The sequence below is a fragment of the Petaurus breviceps genome, unplaced genomic scaffold (genome assembly GCF_028583685.1).
Source record: "Petaurus breviceps papuanus isolate PSGF00001 unplaced genomic scaffold, PetGlider_PUasm1.0 76, whole genome shotgun sequence".
Lineage (NCBI taxonomy): Eukaryota > Metazoa > Chordata > Mammalia > Diprotodontia > Petauridae > Petaurus > Petaurus breviceps.
Window position 1 is genome coordinate 51,376,049 of NW_027186473.1, and position 16,206 is coordinate 51,392,254.

The 16,206-nt window shown below is 39.2% G+C and overlaps 1 non-coding gene across 1 annotated transcript; it reads right to left on the minus strand.

The window, feature by feature from the left end:
• Nucleotides 1-2,579: 2,579 nt before the first annotated feature.
• Nucleotides 2,580-2,687, minus strand: LOC138175216 (U6 spliceosomal RNA). The gene has a single exon (XR_011171935.1). It is a non-coding gene; the product is annotated as a U6 spliceosomal RNA (small nuclear RNA).
• Nucleotides 2,688-16,206: the final 13,519 nt, after the last annotated feature.

The following is a 16,206-nucleotide window of genomic DNA, read 5'->3' on the forward strand; positions in this document are numbered from 1 at the left end:
ACTTCACAAATTATTCTCATAAATTGAGAAAAAAAAGCACACTACCAGAATCCTTTTACAAAGCAAATACAGTCCTAATTAATACCTCAACAAAGGAAAAATAAAACATACAAGGAAAACTATAGGCCAATATCATTCATGAATATTGACTCAAAAATTTAAAACAAAATCCTATCAAACAGTCTACAGCAATTTATGCAAGAAATCATTAAATATGGCCAAGTAGGATTTATGCCATGGATGCAAGGGTGGTCCAATATCAGGAAAACTATCAACATAATTAATCATATTAAAAACCCAAAAACCTAAAACTACATGACATCTCAATAGATGCAGAAAAAAGCCTTTTGTAAAGTGTAGCTTTCTTTTTGCTCAAGATTCTACAAAGTATAAGCATAGAGTCCTTTTTAAAAAATATTATAAAAAGTATCTATCTAAAACCAAAAGCAAGCATCATATGCAATAGAGATATGGTAGAACCTTTCCCAGTAAATACTAGATTGAAGCAAGGATGCCTACTATATCCACAATTGTTTGATATATTCTGGAAATGCTACAAATATCAATAAGAAACAAGAAATTAAATTCATAAAAATAGGTAAAGAGTAGATAAAACTAACCTTATTTGCTGCTATGATGATGTATTGTTCTTAGAAAATCTTAGGTAATCATTAAAGATACTCATTGAGGCAATAGCTACAGAAAAATTGCAGGCTACAAAATGTACATTAAAAAATCAACAGCATTTCAATATAATGATAACAAATTCTAAGAAACAACAATAGAAAGACCTCATTGCCTCTCCCCTAAGCTATTGCAACATTTTCCTAATAGTTCTCCCTCTTTAGCTAGAGTAGTAGGATGGTAGGAGATGTATTTTTTTGTACTTAATAGTATTTTATTTTTTTCCCATTTCATGTAAATATAGTTTTCAACATTCATTTTCGTAAAGTTTTGAGTTCCAAATTTTTCTCCCTCTCCCTTCCCTCCTCCTCCCCAAGACAGCATGTAATCTGATATAGGTCATACATGTACAATCATGTTAAACATATTTCCACACTAGTCATGTTGTGAAAGAAGAATCAGAGCAAAAGGCAAAAACCATAAGAAAGAAAAAACAAAAAGAAGTGAAAACAGCATGCTTTGATTTGCATTCAGACTCCATAGTTCTTTCTCTGGATGTGGATAGCATTTTTCATCATGGGTCTTTTGGAACTGTCTTGGATCATTGTATTGCTGAGAAGAGCTAAGCACTTCTCTCCACATCAGTTCATGAGTCTTTCCAGGTTTTTCTGAAAGCCACCTGCTCATCGTTTCTTATGGAACAATAGTATTCCATTACATTCATAGTATTCCATTACATTCATATACCACTGAACCTGATTCAGCCATTCTCCAATTGATGGGCATCCCTACAATTTCCAATTCTTTGCCACCACAAAAAGATCTATAAATATAAATATTTTTGTACATGTGGGTCATTTTCCCATTTTTATGATCTCTTTGGAATACAGCCCTAGAAATGGTATTGCTGGGTCAAAGGGTATGCACATTTTTATAGCCCTTTGGACATAGCTCCAAATTGCTCTCCAGAATGGCTGGATCAGTTCATAACTCCACCAGAAATGCATTAGTGTTCCATTTTTTCCACATCTTCTCCAACTTGTATCATTTTCCAGTTTTGTCATGTTAGTCAATATGATAGGGGTGATGTGGAACCTCAGAGTTGTTTTGATTTGTATTTCTCTAATCAATAGTGATTTAGAGCATTTTTTAATATGACTATAGATATCTTTAATTTCTTCAGCTGAAAACTGCCTATTTATATCCTTTGACTATTTATCAATTTGGGGAATGATTTGTATTCTTATAAATTTGACTCAGTTCTCAATATGTTTTAGAAACAAGGCCTTTATCAGAGACACTAGTTGTAAAAATTCTTTCCCAGCTTCCTCCTTCCCTCCTAATCTTGAATGTATTGGATTTGTTTGTGTAAAAACTTTTCAATTGAATATAATCAAAATTATCCATTTTGCATTTCATAATATTCTCTATATCTTGTTTCATCATAAAATCTTCCTTTCTCCATAAATTTGACAGGTAAACTATTCCTCACTCTCCTAATTTGCTTATAGCATCAGCCTTTATATCTAAATCCTGTACCTGACTTTATCTTGGTATATGGTATATGCTCAATGCCTAGTTTCTGCCATACCATTTTCCAGTTTCCCCAGCAGTTTTTGTTAAATAGTCAGCTCAACCCAGAAGCTGGAGTCTTTTTTTATCAAACAGTAGATTACTATAGTCATTGACTACTGTGTCTTGTGTATCTTACATACCTAACCTATTCCACTGATCTACCACTTAGCCAGTACCAAGTAATTTTGATGACTGCTGCTTTATTTTTTTTAAAGCAATTGGGGTTAAGTAATCTGCTGACGGTTACACGGCCAGGTGTTTCTGGGTGGATGCTAAGTGTCTGAGCCCGGATTCGATCCCCCAGGTCATCCCGACACTGGGGCCGGTGCTCTTACTCTCTGTGCTACCTGGCCACCCCTGTAACTGCTGCTTTATAATATAAAAATACAGAATACTTTACAAATTTGCATGTCATCCTAGTGCAGGGACCATGCTAATCTTCTCTGTAATCATTCCAATTTTAGTATATGTGCTGCCAAAGCAAGCACAGTTGAAGATGTAGTCTTAATCAAACAAGAGATAGAGGCAATTATGAAAGATAAAATAGATAACTTTGATTACGTGAAACTTGAAAACTTCTACTTAGACAAAATGAATGCATCTAGGATAAGAATGGAAATGGTTGTATAGGAAAAAATCTTTTTGTCAAATTTCTCTGATAAGGGTTTGGTATCCAAGAAATATATTAAACATATATATGTATGTATGATTAATAGCCATTCTTCAATAGGTAAGTGGTCAAAGGATATGAACAATCCTCAAAAGAATAGCTGCAAATTATCCACAACCACATGAACAAAAATGCTTCAAATCACTAATAATAAGAGAAATAAAAATTTAAAAACCTGAGGTTTCACCCCTTATCCTGAAAACTGACAAAGATGACAAAAAACAGCAATCGTCAATGTCGGAGGGGTTGTGGAATGATACACTATTGGTGGCATCGAGATGGTACAACCATTTGGAAAGCAATCTGGAATTGTGTAAGTGAAGTGACTAAGTCCAAAGTCTCCATTACTGGGTTTATACCCCCAAGAAAGCTACGAATAAAAAGAAAATCCCTATATTCACCAAAATATTTATAGCATCCTTTTTCGTGAGCTAGAAAAGACTTGGAAACAAAGTAAGTGCTCATCATTTGGGGGATGGTGTTAAACAAACTTTGGTATTTGAATATAATGGAATATTACTGTGCTATAAGAAATGATGTATGTGATGAATACAGTAATGCATGGAAAGATCTATATGAACAGATGAAGATAGAAGTAAACAGAATCAAGTAAACAAAATACATAATAACCACAATAATGTAAATATAAAGAATAATCATACACCAAAAAATAAAAGTGAATGTAACAAAATTATAAAGATCAAGCATGACTTTGGAGAGTCATGTACATTACTTTTTCAATGTAGCAACCAGCTGTGCTAGTGGTTTTTTCACCCTGTTTAAAAAAAATAGCTGTTATATTGGATGGCTAGGGAAGGAATGGGATAAAATATTGGGACTAATTTTGATGATATAAGAAACAGAACCCATCAATACTTATTTCTTTAAAAAAAAAAGTCCACGAGTAGAAATCACAGTTTATATAAAAGGGTATGTTATAGGTAGACAAATGTATGAAATTATTTTAACAAAATTCTATAGTGTGCAATAGAGTGGCACAATCATATTGATAGTGGAAGATAGTGAGAAATCAATCAAACAACAAGTATTTATTAAGCACCTACTATGTGATAGGCACTGTACTAGACATTTAGTTCAAACAATGAGATAATCCCTCAAAGAATTTGTATTCTATTGAGGGAGATAAGAAGTACATATATATATATATATATATATATATATATACATATATATATATTATACTACAGAAATATAGGGTGCATAAATATAAAATAGACAAAGTAGTTAAATACAAGGTAATTTCAGAGGGAGAGCACTAGCATTTTCAGGGGACAGGGAAAAGTTTGATACGGTAGATTGTACTTGTTGTTATTGTTGGTTTCCTTCATTCTCAAAGAGGACCATAATATTAGGGAGATGATGTCATGACAGGAAAGTGAACTGGATTTAATTAAGGGAAGGTGGTGCAAAATCACCAGTCTCATATTTTCCTCCAGAGCCATCTGGGTCCAGTGGCAACACATAAATCAGGACAATTGGAGATGATCCCAATTCTGGCCTTATTAAGATAAGGTCTTTCCCAGGTCTTCCCAGGTTTGACTGAAGCAACACCCATTCAGTGATTAAGGCTAGGTAAGAAATTAGGCAGAAAATGGCCTCTTTACCCAGTCCAAAAAAACATTAAAAAATCTATCTGGGAAGGGAAGACCTCAGAGTTTCTGGTTAAATTATTATTTCTTCCTCCCTTTCTCTCTCTCTCTCTCTCTCTCTCTCTCTCTCTCTCTCTCTCTCTCTCTCTCTCTCTCTCTCTCTCTGTCTTTCTTTCTTCTTGCACAAAACCTTAAACCCAGTTCACTCTGAAGCTCACAGATTAGATCACAATAGGTCCCTGACCAAGCTCCACTTAATGGCTGTATTTGGGGCCCCTTTGGGTTAAAGTGAATGTCAGTGGTAATTGCTTCCTTTTGGAACAGCAATCCTTAAGGTCTTCCCCCTCCCAGCTTGATTTCTTTTCCTTTTTTCTAATTAAAGTGGCCATCCTTTGACTTACTTCTTAAAAGGCTGAATGGATGTCCTCACTCTAAGTGAGTATGTGAAAAGGTCTTAGCCTAAAGGCCAGGGTCTCCCATTGCATCCTGGGTCATCTACAGTCATTCAGATGAATATCTGCTCACTGGATAGCTCTGGAGGAGAATATGAGACTGGTGACCTTGCACAGCCCTCCCTCAGTCAAATCAAAGTCACCTGCAAGTCATGTCATCATTTCCCTGATGCCATGATCCTCTTTGAAAGCAAAGGACAAACACAACAATTATTGGGTAATCAATGAGAGCCAGAGTGATTTGGGGTTAAAGGTGATCTTTAAGAAAGAAAAAAAGTTTCATAGATTATAATTGACATCCCTTTTGGGTAAAGCACCTGAAGGTAAGGGTGTGATATCGAATAGTTGAGAGAGACAGACAGACAAACAGACTGAGACAGAGAGACAGAGACAGAGAGGAAGAGGAGAGGAAAGGAGAAGGGAGGGAAGGGGAGGGGAAGGGAGAATAGGGGAGGGGAGAGGATAGAAAATGTTGCCCAACTACAGTGGGCAGATTCCTTTCTACTCACAGAGACAGTGTTTCATCCTTCAAAAAGTAGAGGAAACAAAAAGAAGAATTTTTCTGCTTCTATTTCTCACTAACAGGGAAGAACTGGTTGCTAGAGTGGGAAAAATGGGAACCTTGGGTAAAAATGAACACTACATCTTAGGGTTTAAGCTAAAGGAGAATAAAAAATCTGGGCACAGTATAACATGCACTCTAGATTTTGTGAAAGCAGGCTTAAAGGGATTCAGAAGAAGTCAGGTAGGATACTATTGAGTAAAATTGAGAGGAAGTCAGATGCAGGATCTTGCCAACAAACTTAAATTTTAAAAGGAAATACAGAAGATCAAAGCAACTTCAAGTAGCAGAAAATGAATACAAAAGTATGGCATGGCTTTATAAAAATAGTCAGGAATGATGAAGCTTAAAAAAGCTGTCTGGCAAGGGGAAGCCAAGGGCAATGAAAAAGGTTGGGGAGGGGGGTGTTTTTTAATGTATTTTTTAAAAGTTATACTGAGAAAAAAAACATTCAAAGAAAGGAACTTTGCTTGGGGTGGGTGTGGTAATGATAATAGTAGAGCTGCTTAAGTTTTATCTGGATCTAATATACACTTTTTCTTTTTCTTTTTTCTCTGCCAAGGACATCAACCTTTCACCCTGGAAATGACTGAATAAAAATTACTAGTAGGGAACTAATGTCCAAGATTAAAGAAGGGAGTAAGAAAGTTCCTGGGTACTTTTGAAGAATTCCAGTCATTTGGTCCCAGTGACATACATCCCTGGTTCTCAAAGCACTGGCAGATGTAATGGCCAAGGCACTGTCCATAATATCTGAAAGTTATGGAAAACAGGAGAGGAGCCCTAAGATTGGAATAGGATAAAAGTCAAAATTTTCAAAAATGGAAAGAGAAGAGTCTATTGGCCAGGACTTCCAATCCCTGGAAAATTCTAGAAAGAATCTTTAAAGTATGTTTGGCAAATATCAAGAAAGGGAAGGGGGAAATTATAAAAGGCCAGCATGGCTGCATCAAAAACAAGTTATGGCAGGCTAAATTAATTTGTTTTTTTTTTAAAGGATTACTAACTGATGCAGGGAATGTTGTGGATACAGTTTACCTAGATTTTAACAAGTGTCACATAATTCTTGCACTGAAGATGGAGATAGATACATGGATCAGAAAATAATACAGTCAGATGGAGTCATAACTGATGACTCTAAGAGGCAGAGATAAGGAAGGAGTGCATTTCGGGTATGTGGGACAGCCAGTGTAAAACCATGGAGAGAATGAGGAAGGAAGAGAAAAGGGTCAGTTTGGCTGGACTGTAGCCTGTGAAGGGAAGTAATATCTAATGAGGCCATAAAGATAGGCTGGGAGAGATTGAGTAGGGGTAGACAAAGAAAGGAACTTGTGTTTCACCCTGGAGACTATAGGAAATCAATGATGTTGACTGAGTAGGGAGTCCTATAGTAAGATTGACGTACCAATTAAGAAGCTATTCTACTAATTTAGAGGAGAGGTAATAAGGGGTTGAGGGCAGCTAGGTAGAACAGCAGATAGAGTGCTGGGCCTGGAGTCAGTAAGAGTCCTCTTCCTGAGTTCAAATCCCATCTCACACATTAGCTGTGTGACCCTGGACAAGTCACTTAATTAACCGTGTTTGCCTCAAGTTTCCCCATCTGTAAAATAACCTGGAAAAGGAAATGGCAAACTACTCCAATATCTTTGCCAAGAAAACCTGTAATGGTAATGGGAATTTGAAGAGCATCCCAGAGACCCCAAACTACATTATCACTTCCCCTAAGATTCAAAAAGATTCCTCTCAGAGATCAAGAATCTCTTCTGAAAAAGAGAAGAATAATAAATAGTAATAATAATAATTCTGAATAGTGGAATAGTGGGCATTTCCCTTCAGTGAGTGATAGTCAAAGGACAGAGAATACTAGAAACAAAAGAATACCAGGTCCTAATCTATTGCCTTATGAAGTCTTTTTGTCCTCTACCAATCTATCAACCACAATCACAAAGTCTAAAAAGAAAGAGAGAAAATAGTATTTATTAATATTTTTAGTTTTCCTAAAAAGTTAGTTTTTCACATGCCTCTATGCTACCACCATTTAAATGTCATTATGTTGAAGTTTGGGGCTTACAGTGCACGAGATCCCAAAATACCAACATGCTTGGTCCTGCCAAATGAATTCGACTCAAGTCTTCTCTCAGTAAAAGTAAAGCAAAGTTTATTAAAGATTTGCCATAATGAGTAGACTCTTAAGGAGCCTATGTATATTGTGATTCTGGGCCAGATTGAATCTCCTATAGATTGAATCTAAGTGCCTTTCCCTGACCGGGAAAAACTGCTAATCACAAGTTCTTTTCCAGCTGGAACTAGAAGGTATGTAAGCCTCTCTCTTTCCCTAGTACCTTGGAAGTGCAGTTTTTTGTATTTTTGTTTTGTAGTTTGTGTGTGTGTGTGTGTGTGTGTGTGTGTGTGTGTTTTGTTTTGTTTTGTTTTTTTGGACCTGACCTCTCAGGTCCCATTAGGTCAGACAGCTAGGAGGCTGTTTTGTAATCAGCCTGACATCAGGTTTTCAGTCTTATTTGGTTATTTTGGAGAACATGGACATGTGAGCAGTTCCTGAGGAATGGAAGATAAGGATAGATACCCCATCTGGAAGTGTAAGTCATATTCTTTCAATTCTCTCGGCGCTAGGGAACTGGGAAGACTTCAGGTACTTTTTTGTGGGGTTTTTTTTGTTTGTTTTTTGAGGCTTACTCTCAAACCTTCCTTTATGGAGGAAGGGACTTCCAGGCCTTATGCCTGTAGCTCCCAAAAGTTCACCTTTGGGTTATCTTTTACAACACTGCTGGAAAAAATGTGTTTCTCTGGAGATCTTAAAAAGCAAAAATTGGGGTTTGTTTTTTTTTTTTTGCAACATTGTTTGGCCTAGGTATAGCCTAAAAGATGATGGATCATGGCCTGTTTTGGGGACTTTAAAAGATAATACTCTCTTGCAGTTAGAATCATACTGTTGCAAAGAAGGAAGATGGATAGAACTTGCCTACTTAATGGCTTTTGTTTAACTTTCTCAGAACAAAGTTCTCAGGAAATACTGCTAAATGCTTGAAGCTAGAGCGGACCAATTGAATGACCTCTTTCCTATGGCTTCAGTCCTAGCCCCTCCCCCTTCAGCAACTTCTGCTCAGGTCACTGAGGCAGCTCCCCCAGCCCCTTCTGTTGCACCCCAACCCTCTTCCCTTTGGTTCCCCTTTCCTTTTCCTCTAGCCCAAAACCCCTCATTTCCTGTTTCCTACACCATCCATATCTCCTACCCTGCATCTCCCAGCATGGCCCCTCCCCACTCAGGGACCCCTGCTCAGGTGACAGCCAATGGTCAGGCTGAAGTGCCTCCCTCTGTGGCCCCTCCCCCTAAGGCAACATCCACTCAGCCCTCAGGCCCTAATCCCTAGGTAGTCATAGAGATATCTCCTCTTCTGACCCCTTCCACTCCCCAGGTACCAGCTGACTTTCCCCCTTGCCAACCAGATCCCCCAGTCTTACAGTCTGATCCAGTTCAGCCAGCACCCCCGTCACTCTCTCACAGAAAGTGGGATTTCCAATCTCCCTTCCCAAGCCTCTGTCCCACACAGCCTTCAGGGTTTTTTCCCTCAAGGGAAGCAGCTCTTTCATCTGGTGGGACAACTAGAGTGCATGTCCCATTCTCCATTTCGGATCTCAATCAAATTAAAGGAAAGTTGGGTAAATTCTCCGAAAACCCAACAAAGTTTACTGAAGGCTTTTGGGACTTATGTCTGCAATTTGAGCTTTCTTGGGAGTGACTTGCATATCTTCTTCTCTACCTGTTGTTCCACTGAGGAAAAGAGGAGAATCTGGGAACAAGCCCAAAAATTTGTGGTATATAATTTTTGCATATAAGATATATCTTATATACAGAAAGACTGTGGGAGGGATCTAGGGGTGGTCTAGAGGAGGGCTTTGGTAAGGGTCTTGAGGAAGATCTTAACCAGGACTGAGGTCAGACTCCAGGAATGGAAGCCTCTCCTTCCCCTCTTCATCAGGTGGATCCTTATGATAAATGATCCCGAGACAAAGACAAGGAATGGGATTAAGGGTGAGAAACATCTGAAGGCTACCTGAAGATGACAGATGATGGAGGACTAGGCTAGTCCTAGATTTGAGTATAGATATTTTGATAGGATCAAGAGTGGGAAGTAGCTGGACAATTGAGAGTTAGGCTAAATTAAGATTAACAGAGATTTGGGCCTAGCTCTAATGAAAGGTTTATGGCTTCAATCAAATGCCTCATCAAGTGGGAAGATTCAAGGGGTTCCCAGAGCCTAAACCCCATCAATTGCATCTCTGGGATGGGATATATCTGTGACAAAGCCTAACAATATCACTATTCAAGGACAGAGGGTAAGTTGGTAGAGATTGCATCAAACCTCCTAGTAGTCCATCGAGAACCTAGTCCAAAATAACATTGCACATAATCAGAAATAAACATAATTCCTGACCATGTCCTCTGCAGGTTATCATGCCCTTTCTTCTACCATAATTTTTGTATGTATCTTTCCCCTTCCTTGAGAGCTGGGCCTCTGTTGTTATATTTGTAATCTCAGAGACTATCACAGTGCCTGGAACATAAATACTTAATAAATGTTTGCTGAATCAAATTTGTTATTGGGTTATTCCATCTTTGCCCTTGGGTGATCAAAAATGACTGAAAGGATCATCCTGGCTCCAGCACCTGAGGCAGAATACATTCAGCTAGGCAGAAATGGAACTGGTTGAAAAATGGGACACAGAGAGGTATCATTAATAGACTGATGTCAACCTGCAGGCTAGTTTTTAGGGGTCTGCTACAGGGATCTGATCTTGACCCTATGTTATTAAACATTATCAATGACTTGGACGGAAACATAGATCATGCCTCTGACATTTACTGGCTATGTGAGTTTGGACAAATTACTAAAACTTTGTGAACTTCACCTGTAAAATGGAGGTAACACCTGTAGGCACTCATCACATAGTTTCTGTGAGGATTTTATCAGATAATTTTATAAAGGTCTTTGAAAAAAAACCTTAAAAGCACCACGAAGACATTGACTATGGCATGCTTATTAAATCTTCAGATAACACAAACCTAGAAGGGAAAGTTAATAAATTGGACAACAAATCCAGAATACTGATGAAGTTCAGGGCCACCCCAAAATGTTGGGGTACAAGTTTGTCTCAAAAGAATTCACTCAAGCTGTCTTCAAGTCAAATACCAATGTTTATTGGGGGTAATACAACACAACACAGCAAGGAAAACATGCCAAGAAGGCTTAGGAAGATGCCCAAGCAAGGGAGGGGATCTCCGTTGAGGGGACACTCACTTAGGAGGATGTCCTCTGCTTCCTAGGATGCCCATTAGCCAGGAAAGGTTAGGGATTCTTATAGATTAAGACCTGCCTTGTGGGCAGGGAGATAAGGTGACTAAAGACTTGTAGGCACAGGGGTAGAGGAGATGAGGTAATAAGGGACAGTAGGTTCAGGCATTATCTGTTATTATTATTAATTATTCCATTGTCCAGCCCTAGGCAAACTGGCAGAGGCCCCAGTTAGTTTTGGTTTTTCACTACACAGCCTACTTGAATCTCATTGTCTCCTCAAGTGGCTTTAAGTGGTACTAGAGATAATGGGTCTTTCATTGACTGCTCTATTTGAATCTCATAGTCTTCCCCTTTTAGAAGTAGGCACCCAAATTCATTTGGGAAAAAGCCCAAGGGTAATTCATTCCTCAACTGGCTAAAAGGATGGGTCAAACCTTATAAAATGAATTTAATTAGGGATATAGGTAAAGTCTTATGCAGGTTCAAAAAATTAACTGTTCAAGTACAGGATGCAAATGGAAGAAGGGGAAGTGTGGTTAGTAAAGAATTCTTATTGGAAAAAAAGATTTGAGTTTTTTACTGGGTTGCAAGTTCACGTGATATGACATCCAAAAAAGTTGATGCAAATTATACTAAGTTAAGACAAGCACAGTATCTCAGAATAAGAGGTAATGGTCCCACTGATGAGGTACAGACTATGGAAACCTCCTTGAGCTCTCCTTGAATCTTCCCCTATAAGGCATTTGTCTGAGGCCATAGGCCTTTCATTATGGCTCTGCCCAAATCTGCCCAGCAATTTTCCACCCTTGATCCTCCCAGGGTATCTATGCCCAAATCTGTTGCACCCTTGAACTGGCCTAGCCCACCATTGTCTTGTCTCCAGGTAGCCTCCAGCAACTTTTCACCCTTAATCACTCATTACTGGAGTCTGACCTCTTCTGACTCCTCCTGAAGACCCTCCCCAAACTCCTCCTCTAGACTACCCCTAGATTCCTCCCACAACCTTTCTGTATATAAGACCTAATCTTGCCATGTAGTGTGAAAGCCCATAGAATTTTCTAGCACAGACTTGCTCTGTGTCAGATGATTCTGACCCACTTGTCCAATGCAAGCATCACAGATGCCAAGGCTCCTTAAGAGTCTACCCAATATGGCTAACTTTTAATAAACATTGCTTTTCTTTGGCTGAGAGAAGGCTTGAGTCAAATTCATTTGGCGGGACCCAGCGTGTTGGTATTTTGGGGTCTCACGCACCCCTAGCCCTTCCCTCATCATTTTTAGGTGACCTTCAACACCAGAGTACTTTGTCTTAGTTGATGCATATCTGGATGTATTATATTAAGTTCTGGAGGTCATGTTTCAGAAAGTACTTCTAAGAGTAGGGCAGCCAAGATGCTGAATAACCTCAAATTCATGAAACAGGGAAACTGGCTGAAGGAGCTAGGGATTTTTTAGCATGTAGAGGACTTAGAGTGGGGAAGGATGCTTCATACCTTAGTGGAAGAGGGATTAAATGTGTACTACTCTGCCCTGGAGGAAAGAACTGGGAGTTATGGATGGAAGAAGAACAAGGAGAAATGGCAAGAAATTGGAATGAAGTAGACTCAGAAAAGGAAAAATGAGTATCACTCAGAGGGATCCAAGAGGAATATGGTGGGTGTGAGCAGGGCATATGATACAGAATAAATGAGAAAGATGAAAACTTCTCAGCCCATAAGTTTTGAGGGAGCAAGTCGGAATTTCAGTTTCACCCTTTCCCCTCTCCTTACTACTGCCACATCAGCATTAGGCCCCCTTCAAAGGTCTTTCCTTGTTTAATCAGCATTAGGCCCCTTCAGAGGTTTTCAACCTCCACCTTTGCTTGTGAGCTTTTTTACCCTCCCTTGCTTTAGCCTCTACCAAATAAGGACATGAACGATACTTTGGCTCCCTGTCCCACCTCCCAGCCAATAGGAGATAGTGGCAGACTTATTTGTTATCTGCCATTGGGTTAGATTTCAAGCCAAGACTGAGAGCCCGCCTCCCAGCCAATGGGAGAAGAGACAGGGTAGGGGTGAAGAGAGGTAGGGTTTTTTTTAATGTATATTAGGGTATAAATTCTTGTTCCATCTTTTACAACATGCCTCATTCTGCTGGTTCATACTGGTGGAAGGGATGCCCTCTTCTCTAGAGAACTGAATAAACTTCCTGTTCCTTCCTCAAGATACTTCTGACTTTTAATTTTTCTGGGTATGGGATTTTTGGGGTCCCCATACTCCACACACAGAACAATAAGGAACATTGGAGAACTGGAAATAAAGGATGTCAAAGAAATGTATGGTCAAAAAATAAGATGGGCTATTCATCTGGCAAGAGTAAGGAATAACTGATGGAGAGCCAGTGAGGAAGCCTCTCCTTCCCCTCTTCATCAGGTGGATCCTTGTGATAAACTGATCCTGAGACAAAGACAAGAATCTAAAAGTCAACCAATCAACCAACAAGCATTTATTCAGCACTCTGCCCTAAATGCTGAAGATACAAAGAAGGCAAAAAAAAAAAAAAACACAAACACACAAATCAAACAACATGGTCCCTGACCTTCAAGACCTTGAATTCTAATGGGGAAGAAAATATGCAAACAAATGCATACATAAAAGACACATACTATGTAAATAGGAGGTAATCCCAGGAGGAAGGCAATAGGAACAAAGGATGGGGATTTGGGGTTGGGTCTGGCAAATGGGAGTTCTCTTATAGAAAACAGGATTTGAGCTGGGTCTTAAAGAAAGCTAAGAAAATAGGCTGAGGTGAGGACTTCTGCATGGGGGACATTCCGTGAAAAGGCACAGAGTACAGTGATAAAAGAGTCCTGTGTCAGGACATAAAGTACATGGAGAATAGCACATTACAGGACTGAGAAAGTAGGAAGAAGGCAATTGTAAAGGATATATATATATATATATATATATGAAATTCTAGAAATAATAGGAAGTCACTAGAATTTATTGTGTGGTTGTTGGGAAGGGGGTAGAGGAGGTAACATGATCAGACCTGTGTTTTAGGAAAATCATTCTGGCCACTGTGTGAAGGATGGACTGAAGCGGGGAGAATCTTGAGTCAGAGAAAACAACCAGCAGTTTAATATAATAGTCTAGGTATCCATACTCTAGGGTGGTAGCTGTGTGAGTGGAGAGAAGGGGATATATATGAGAAATATTGTCAATGCTGAAACAAGACAAGTGACAGATTGGATATGTGGAGTTCAAGAGAAGAGTAAAAGACAAAAGTGAATTAGCCAGCCTGGGTGACTAAGAGGATGGTGGTGCCTTTGACAATAAAAGAGAATTTGGGAAGAAGGATTGGATTTAATGGGAAAAGATGAGTCTTCTTTTGGCCATATTGGATTTGAGGCACCTACCGGAAATCCATTTCAAGATGCCCAAGAGGAAGTTGGTGATGTCAGACTAGCTCCAGAGAGAGGTTAGGGCTGGATAGTTCTAGAAATTATCTGCATAAAAATTATAACTGAATCCATGGGTGCAGATGAAATCACTGAAGAAGAGAAATCCCAGGACAGAGCCTTTTGGGATAGCCATAATTAACAAGCATGACCTAGATGAAGATCCAGTAAAGGAGACTAAGAAAGACTTGTCAGTCATGTAATAATAATGATGACAATTAATGATAATAGGCAACATTTATATATCACTTACTATGTGTCTGGTACTGTGCTTTACAATTGTAATCTCACTTGATCCTCACAACAACTCTGGGAATAGGTGCTATTATCCCCATTTTATAGATGAAGAAATGGAGGCAGACAGAGGTGGTGACTTGCCCAGGGTCACCCAGGTAGTAAGTGACTGAGGATGGATTTGAACTCAGGTCTTCCTAACTCCAGGCCTATCACTCTATCTACTGCCCCACCCAGCTGCCCCTAAAGTAAGAGAAGACCTAGAAGAGAGCAGTGTCTTATAGGAACCTAGAGAAGAGAAAGTATCCTGGAAAAGAAGTAATCAGTGGTATCAAAGTCTGACTTTTGGAAAGAACAGTTTTAGTTGAATGATAAGATGAGAAACCAGATTGCAGAGGAATTTAAAAGAGAAGAGAGGAAGAGGAGGCACCAACTGTAGACAGTTTTCTCAGTGAGTTTATCTGAAATTGAGAGAAGAGGGGCAGCTAGGTGGCACAGTGAATAGAGCACCAGCCTTAGAGTCAGGAGGATCTGCGTTCAAATCCAACCTCAGACATTTAACACAAAAAACTAGCCATAAGACCTTGGGCAAGTCACTTAACCCCAATTGTCCTCCAAAAAGCAAAAAAAAAAAGTGAGAGAAGGATTAGAGAATGATAGCTAGAAGGTAAGTGAAGGGTTGATTTTGTTTTGTTTTTTTTAAAGATAGGGGACATGAGCATGTTTGTAGGAGGCTGGGAAAGATCAAATAGCTATGCATAGTGAGGCTGCAATCTGTGTTATTGAAAGGAACACCCACATTGAAGAGATTATAGATCCATGTGAGGGTGGGGAAAAACTTCCTAACAACTGAAGTTAACCTAAAATAGAATAAGCTGCCTCTGGATTCTCAGTCCCCGGAGGTTTTTCAAGCAGGGGCTAGATGACCATTTGTAAGCTATGACAGACTGGCTTCTTGTTCTGATATTGATGACACTAACCAATCAAAAATATTTATTAAATGCCTGTTATTTGCCAGGCATTGTAATAGGCACTGGGGATACAAGTGCAAACAATGAAACAACCAATAAACATTTCATCAATAAACATTTATTAAGTACCTACTATGTGCCAGTGTAGTAGCAAGCACCCTGGCACACCGAGGATGGCCTGCTAGCACAGGTTCTTTGATCTGCTTTGCTAAAGGAAAGACAACTTTTAAAGGGGTCAACAATGTTTACAGATAAGTAGAGAATACAAGCAGAGAAATTAGCACTGAGATTCAACAGACAGGACTCCTACTGTCTAAACAAAGTAATGCAACCACTTACATCCACCACTGCATAAAGAGAGCACAAATTTTTGAGTAGTTGGAGGGCTCTTAACAAACAGCTACTCAGAGTCTTGTCCAGGGAATCAAAAGGTCTTTCCATAATCAAATCCTCAAAGTAAAATACCAGTCTCCCAGTATATATAGTTTTCAACTAACAGGCTCAGAGTCAGAAGGCATCACAACCCTCCTGACTCAGTGCCTAATTAGTTTAGTACCAAAAGGTGTGAAAGCCTTCCTACAAGCAAGCCTCCCCCTAAACAAACTTCCCCCTAAGCAAGCTCCCCCCCCCCAAAGCAATATAAATCTCCCTGAATCACCTGATGGGCTCTATGTCAGTCAGGATGTGTCACAGCTATGAACTGAGCCAAAGTTCAAAGCAACAAGATACTCATGATTGAAATACCTGTGTACCT